This window comes from Mus caroli, chromosome 2, assembly GCF_900094665.2.
Source record: "Mus caroli chromosome 2, CAROLI_EIJ_v1.1, whole genome shotgun sequence".
Taxonomy (NCBI): domain Eukaryota; kingdom Metazoa; phylum Chordata; class Mammalia; order Rodentia; family Muridae; genus Mus; species Mus caroli.
This window is the reverse complement of record NC_034571.1, coordinates 54,978,725-54,986,894: the sequence shown is the minus strand read 5'-3', so window position 1 is coordinate 54,986,894 and position 8,170 is coordinate 54,978,725. Positions and strand designations below refer to the sequence as shown.

General features: G+C 41.4%; 1 protein-coding gene across 16 annotated transcripts in view; it reads left to right on the top strand.

The window, feature by feature from the left end:
• Baz2b (bromodomain adjacent to zinc finger domain 2B) overlaps positions 1-8,170 on the top strand; it is a 269,374-nt gene that overhangs the window by 39,782 nt on the left and 221,422 nt on the right. For 9 of the 16 annotated variants that reach the window (XM_029471651.1, XM_029471681.1, XM_029471670.1 and 6 more), the window contains exon 1: positions 4,472-4,588. The gene's annotated coding sequence lies outside the window, so the exon portion shown is untranslated. Of the gene's footprint in view, positions 1-4,240; positions 4,589-8,170 lie in introns of those variants that run through there. The other 7 variants (XM_029471676.1, XM_029471677.1, XM_029471662.1 and 4 more) reach the window with 1 other exon arrangement.

Here is an 8,170-nt window from a genome sequence, read left to right as displayed (position 1 = left end):
TGGAGCAGAAGCTGTGTTCCACTCACCAGCAGTCTCAAAATCCTGTGGCGGTGGTTGTGGGTAGCTGGCGGGTGTCAGCCGACCCTGCGCTCTAGCTACCCCGGTGCTGTTCCGGCCGGATGAGGCCTGTGGCCCTCGCAACTCCATTTTTAATCTCACAAAACTTTATTGTGTTTTTATAAAGTGGATTGTCTCTTAGCAATTTTGCACTTTCAACATCAAACAGAAAGTGAGTTCTTCATGTTTTTGCAGCTTCTCACACAGTGCGTAGCATACAGCAAGCACTCAAACATAGCACACAGCAAGCACTCAAATTCAGTGAGTGAAAACAAACACTGCTTCATAAGCAACTGGGACAGAAACAAGATATGACCTGGCTAGCTCAGTGCACTACAGAGCTGTAACCCCTCCCTTACTAACACTGCCATCCTTAAACAGTTTCCTGTTGTGGTGCCCCCAACCATTGTTATTTTGTTGCTACTTCATAACTGCAATTTTGCTACTGTGGTGAATCATGATGAAAATATGATACTTGACCCCCAATAGGGTCGAGACCCACAGGTTGAGAATCTCTGCTATAGTGTGTATGTGTGTGTGTGTGGGGGGGGGGGATTAGCTTACTGGGGAAGCCCGTGTGGGCCGAGGCTTCCCGAGCTCTTTATGTTCTTGTGTGTGTGTGTGTGGGGGGGGGGGGGCTTTGTTGATGTTGTTGTTCAGATAGAATCCTTACTCTTTCGGAACCACTGGCAGTATTAATGGTAATAAATTGGATCTCTCGACCTTGGTCCTTAAACCAGATGTTGCTTTATGGAAACAAGTATAACACTTTATAGTTCATAGTGGTCCATAATTAGTCTGTAGACCAGGTAGACAGACAGTACACAGAAGTTCAGAATAAAGAGTAGAAGAGATTGCTCCATCATTAAATCCTCTCACAAGTATGCACATGGTTAAATGCTGAACTAGGTGATCTCAGGTAGAAGACGAAGTGCTGTGGGAACCAGATAATTTTATAACTATAGTAATTATTTTATCTGATTTTTCTCAACTCTTGAGTTAATCAGTGCAAAGATCAAAGAGAAAACATGGAAAAGGGATGACATGATCTCTACAGGAAGCAGAGCCCAGCTTTGTCCGAACGTGCCAGTGCTGGGATGATAAGCCTGAGGTTCCTAGTGTATCATTACTTTAAAATATCAGTTTAAAAGATAGGCTAAACTGTCCAGCATGGTGACACACGCCTGCAATCCTAGCACTCGGAAGGCAGAGGCAGGTGGATCTCCGAGTCCCAGGCTAGCTTGGTCTACAATTTGAGTTCTAGGACAGCCACAGCTATGTTGAGAGACTTTGTCTCAAACAAAGTGTGTGTGTGTATGTGTGTGTGTGTGTGTGTATGCTTTCAATGACCAAATGACATGAAAGGAGCCAAAGCTGTATTTTAATATAAAAATGAAGTTTTTATTATTGATAGGAAAATGTAGAAATTGGTTTAGAATTTTAGATATCAAATATGATTTACATCAAATTTTATGTTTTGTGGCAGTTTGAGACTGCCACCAAAGAATTTCCTGATTATGTAAGAAACTCTTGATTATAAGTTTTCAAGTGTTCTGAAAAGACACTAATATAAAACTCTTTCCTATATCCACTTCTTGTGTTCAAACCTTTTCAAAAGGCCCAGGCTCAGTTTGCAGCTCACTGTGCTGTAGGTCACAGAAAGGAGAAAGATAACTTTTTGTTGGTGGTGGCTTCAATGTAAATCTCATGTACACACTTTGAAAACATTTTGAACTCTGGTTCTATAATCATTCACAGGAATGATACTTTTTTATAGTAACTAGTTGATTATTATGTATACACACATAGTTTTCTTTCTGCTGTTCCCATAATTTAGTTACTATGCTTCTTCCCCATACCTCTCCCACACACACTAAAAGCCAAGCAATGTAAGTCACATATCCTTATGAAACCCATTGTTTGGAAACCAACTTAGTAGTATCTTTAGATCAAATTTTACTTTAAAAGATTGTAAAAATACATATCTGGAGGGTATTTGCATGACATATTTAAGCAGAATAACATTCTTGGTTGTAGAAGTTATGGTGTATCAGTCATCTTTGTTTAAGGAGAATTGCATCGAAAGAGAACTCTGGAAATCAAGACAACTTGAAAGCATCCCCCTTTCCTCAGTCTCCTAAGCTGATATTATCTAGGTAGAGTGTCAGTAACAAATATTGAAATATCAACATTCAACTTTATATACAGAGCTATTGCCAAGTTCCATCTGAATACTGACCGCCATTATAGAATAATGTGAGAGTTTTCCCATGTGACGTAGGATCCTGGTCTACCTACATGCTACCCTTTATATTTACATTTTAATCTGTGTTTATCTGGACATTAGTCAATTCTGAGATGGTGGAATTGGTGACCTGGTCATACATGTGCAGAGCCTGGCCTCTGAGTTAATTAAATATGAGTTAATAATATATTGTAGGGGAATTATTGTCTTTATTACAGTTATTAGGTAGTTACTGAAATTATAGTTTGTAAGGAGCGCAAAGCCTGGCAAACTCAGGATTAAATCATGCATTTGAACCTTAGGCCAGCTTTACTAGAGAGACAGTCTGCTGCTAAAAGAGAAATTGTATGTCATTGAAATTAAATGCTTTTCTGGGGATGGAAGATTCCAGGTTTTAATGAAATTACTGAGTGTGGTGTAGTGAAATGATTAAAATCTGTATTCCGGGAATGTGGCAGGGAAAAAAATCAATAAGTGCTTGCTCGCACAGCTTTGCTGCTCAATGTGAATCCTAAGATTGAAATAAACTACTACAAAAATAATAATTAAAAACATATCAGCACATTAATTTATTTAGCATCAGTCTCCCGAGACATCATCTTCACTAATTTTTAGCATACATTACTATGTAATGAGCAGCCGTCTTTTCAGATGCCCCTATTAGACAGCAGCATCGCCGCCCTTCCCCCACGCTCCTGCCTCGCAATCATTGTACTTGCACTTATTATGTTACAAATGACCGAGGTAAGGCTGACATTCTCAGAGCATGCAAAAAGACCTAGTCTGCCAGCTTTTTTTTCCTTCCTAATGAAGCAGCTTTGTGAAATCTCCCCATGTGTTAATACTAATGAAGATCCTCCAGCACAATTAAAATCACAGCCAGTGGCTGAGGAGGAAACATAAAACAATAGCATCTTTTAAGATACATCTAGCCACATATGCACACATAAAATAATATCTGGGCAAATCATTCTCTGATAACTAAATCTTTACTTGGTCTTCATTATGAAAACTAAATTATCTAATTTGTAATTACACAAACTTCTAGAGTTTATTGTGTTCTTAAGGGGAAAAAGAACACCTTAATATATATATTTTTAAATTACCTTTCTTTCTTCATGGGTGATAACGTGCACCAAGGTTAAGGGTTTTTCTTTTTTAACTCGTTTTTAGGAGACTGCGGGTACACTGTTGGAGGGAATGGGGTGTTCTTTGCCTTTAGTTTAACTTGATTGGTTGAAGGGAATTGGGGAGTGGAAGGTTAAAAATTGAGACAGCCAGCTGACATTCTGGGGCTCTGATGGAGCACAGCGCGTTTAGTTGGTAATGGGCTATTGTATTGGTCTTTTAAAGTGTTTAGTTCTTACAGTTTAACTAGCTTTTTTTTTTTTCTAACTGAAACTAGAAAAAATGAGATTACGGCGTACAGGTTATACAAATAACTGTAAAAGAACTTAGTGTTTATTCATTTGAATATTATTGACTCACACCATGAACATCACAAGCATTTAAATTCGTCCATGGAAAAGCATTAGTAGTTTACCTTGAGATCGCCTTGCGCCCTGCTTTTTAAAGCCCTAGCACGCACAAATTCTTGGCATATTAATTTAACGTGCAGACTCCAACACAATTCCTAGTTTACAAACATAAAAGTTGGTGGAGATGGCTTATCTGTGTTCCCTAACAGTCCGTTTACGTTTTTTTTTTTTAAATTAAGTATTCAGTTCTGTCCCCCCCGCCCCCCGAAAAGCAAAACAAAACATGTAAGTTTCTTAACTTTTTCTTGGGACGAGGAGCGGTGCAAACTCAAAGATATAGTATTCTTGGAATGAAGAAGCAGCCCCCTCCCTTGGCTCCTTTTAGAGCTGATAGGTCATTTATTATTGGAACTGAAATGGTATAAACAATTCTCTCGCTCTTTTTTCCCCTTGTTAACAGCAACTTTCATTGTTAGAGAGAGGAGAGAGAGAGAAGCCTTGTTGGTTGACGTCACTTGGTTCATGAAGCCTTCGCCTAGAAGTGAAGCTGCTGAACAAACCTTGAGAAGAATCATCTCCTGCTTCAATCTGCTGCTGGATAGGAACTAATCAGAGAGCGAGCGGCGGAAGACGGGGACGGAGGGAGCCAGGGCTTTCGCGATCACGGATCTCACCTCCACTCCAACTCCCTAGACTTTCTGGCAGGAATTAGAAGAGAAATAAGGAGGCGGTGGGGATTCCGAAAAGCTTAACCCGCACCCGGGAAGGGCGAAAATCCCTTCCCCCGCAACTCAGTTCGAAAGTGAAGGTGAGTTTGAGAGCCGGGGTGCGGGGGTGCGGGCGAGGTGGGTTCCGGGCGGAGAGCGGCGGCTGCGGGCTGGAGCCCTCCCGAGGCGCCCGCCGCTGTTTACCCGCGCCGCCCGGTGTGGCTCTTTGTTGTGCGGCTGCGACGCAGCGGTGGCTCTGGGGTCCCGACTAGAGTCCCGGGCGGAGGGCGCGGGGCGCGGGGCCCTGGTACCGGGCGGGGTAGGGGGGTGCGGGCTCCGCGGAACGGAAACTTTGCTGGGAGTGCGAGTGCGGGCGCGGGCGGGCGGGCGAACGAGCGGCCGGGCGGGCCTCGTCCCTCCATTGTGCCCGCCGCCCTCGCCGCCGGCCTCGCGGCGTCCTCCAGCCCGGCCCGCGGCGGCGCCCCGCGGGGCAGCTCCCGAGGCGCCGGGCCCTGGCCGCCCCTGCCGCCGCCCGGGGCCCTCAGCCTCGCTCCCGCCGACCCCGCGCCAGGCCGCCGGGGCTCCGGAGCCGGGTGGGGGTGGGGCCGCGGCCCTGGGCGGCAGGTACGGGGCGGCTCGGCTCCGGGCGGGCTCCGGGTGTCCCGGGGCCGCGGCGGCCTGGCGGGCTGGGCTCCCGGTCCTCGGGCTCCGCGTCCTCCCTCCCCCGCGACGCCCCGCTCCCCTCCCCTAAAGTAGTTCCGCGAACCCCAGAATTGGGATCGGGAAAGGCTAGGAAGTGTGCCGGGACTCGGAGCCGGCCCCGCGGGGTGGGGGCTGGCTCCTCTTCCCTTCTCCTCAGTGTTTATCTTTTGTGTGTTGTTTCCTTGTGAAGCGAGAAGCAGCTGCAGTCCGTGGCCGAGTTGTTGAAATTTATCCCTTTGTGTATATTACAATATCCTCCATTTTTCCCCCTGCCCTCTAAACAACAAGCGTTTCGCCATCTTGGGCAATTTTTATTCCCAAGTCTGTCTGTCTCTTTTAATTTTTAAGGAAGGGAAAGGAGCCATAGAAATGCAAAAAGTGTGCCTGGATAAGGCTCAAAGTTAGGAACGGTTCAGGGGGCCATGTGACGTCATGTAAACTTTTATCAAGAAAATTTCCCCAAAGTGGTTTTTTGTTTTCCTCAAAATTTTCTCGTTTTTCGAAATCGTGTAACTTAGAGGCTAGTGATAAGTTGTGCACTTTTTTTTTTTTTTTGTATTTTGCATTCAGAACGGATCGCAAAACCCTCCATGTTTGCTAACAAGTGGAAGGTTATTTTTTAAAAAAATGATCGAAACTTTTTACTGTGTCACATAGTATCCACCTAGTTTTGTGCACGAGTTTTTTTTTTTTTTTTTTAAATTTTAAGTGTATTTGTAACAATATATTTCTTTTCTTGGGAGGTTCCACAGATCTAACAAATTGAGAATAGTTACTATTTATATATCCATCACTTGGGGTGTCTACCCCCCTTTTACAATTGTGTTCTCCTCTTTCGTGTTATTTACATTTTAAAAGAATTACACAGACTATCAGAATATTCAGATTCTTGATACTTTTACATCTTTGTAGTGAATATTAAAGTCAAAAGGTTGGTAAAAAATGTAGTATATAAATTTAGTACATAAAAGGCAGAATTAGCTTTAATAGATAATTTACAGTCTTTTGATGTAAACTTTATTAACCATCATAAAAATAATGATAAAAACTACAATTTAAATTTGTTTGTCAAAAATAGTTTTTCACCTTACCAAAAAAAAAAAAGGTTGAGCTGGTCACATGACCCTACTTAATGCTACACTCACCGAGGAGTATATAAATAGGCACAGTAAATTGAATGGACAAGCGTAACTTTGTCTCCAGTCGTCATTTGCAGTCAGCATAGTTACATCTCTTCTAACAGGGACCTGAAACTGCTTGTATTTAATTTGCATTCCCTTTGTCTTCTGGGTTGGGGAAAAAACATTGACTACAATGAACTTACAAAAAGAAGCTAATAGAAAAATTCTAACTACATTAAGGAGATTGTCTAATATTTGAAAACTTCCATTGTAAGTGGTATGTTTGAAGTGTCTGTGGGATATTCTATGCTGCTTTCTGCTATTTACTCAGAAATGTGCTCTGTGTAAAATGCTACATAGAAATCGTAACTGAATTGAGTGTCTGCTGTTTAGTGAACTGTAGGTAGGTGAAAAATGTTTAAATAGTTAAAAGCACATAGAACAGATGGCTCTAAATTATACATGCAACAAAGGACTAGAAGATTTGGCAGATTATAAATGGAAGCAACAGAGGATAAGCAGGTTAAGAAAATGGTAGTTAAGTCCGTTGCTGTCTCACACCTATTGTAAACACTGCTGCACAATCAATAATTTAGATGACACCACGGCATTTGTGTGTCTCAGTAGAAAAGGAAGATTTTACAAATATTTGCAGCAAATGCTGAATGTATATTTAAGCAACCGTGACAAAGAGTTTTATTTTTTTAGGAAATCAGGTTGTGTGCTTTTAAAATAGGAAGTTATTTATCAGAACTTAGTATGTTCATGTAATGGTTTTCAGAAAAATAGAACTAGACAGGTATTGTAAAATCTAGATAGTGCTATCTGAAATGTTGTTGGTTAAACTAATACACTGACTCGGGTAAGCTTGTACATTCACTCTTTATGCTAGTGAAAATGGGGTCTTAGCTGCTCAGTCCTGGCAAATGCATGGGTTACAATACTGTCAGCCTCATTTACTAAATAGTGTGTGAAGTGAAAGAATATATTTTAGTTTTCATATTTGAGTTTTGTACATAACACTATGATTTGACTTGATGAATGTGGTTTACTATTTATTTATAAATGTAAATATTCTGTGTGATTCTGGTCTCTCTGGAAGAATCAGAGTGTCTTTAGCTTTTTCAAAAGAATAGACTACCTTAAAAAGTATTGGACTTAGCTGAAATTTGCTTTTAGTGTATCTAAGCCACTCATTTAAAATGCACACAAGCTGTAAGGAAAGCTAGGAATTCTGACCGTGTTGCCCTCTCTCTCATTTCTTTGTTTGCATGTTTATTATAGAGTTGCAGTGTAAAGGAGCAGATGTTTTGCCAAACATCCTGATGTGTTGCTTGTTCTTGTGGGAGTGCATAGCTGCTCCTTCTGATGCATCAACTTGACAGCTGGTTGATTTCATGGAGCTGCTAAGAAGCCATTAGTGGTGTCATTGAATTGAAACAGAACAGTCACTCCCAGCTTGAACTGCAATTGTTAATGTCTTTGTTGCTACTTTTGTATTACTATACAAGATGTGGGATACCACCTTTGCTCAGAAGTTCAAGGTTTCTTCTGTCTTATCTCCTTGAGTAGGTGGAAGGTAGCACATTAGACCTTGATAACACATAGGTGTAAAGATTTCATAGAAGAAAAGGCTTTGAAATTGTAGTTTCAGAGTGACTGAACTAGTCTTTCTTAGAAAACTACCAAAAAAAAAAAAAAAAAAAAAAAAAAAAAAAAAAAAGGCTGAGTATATAGCTTAGTGGTATAGTATTCAGTCTCCAATACCCCTGTAAGAAATTATGTAATCAGGGTTCAGTGATTGTTTAATATACTTAATTTCCTGAGGGATTAATCAAATTGTCTAGTAAGTATTTTAGG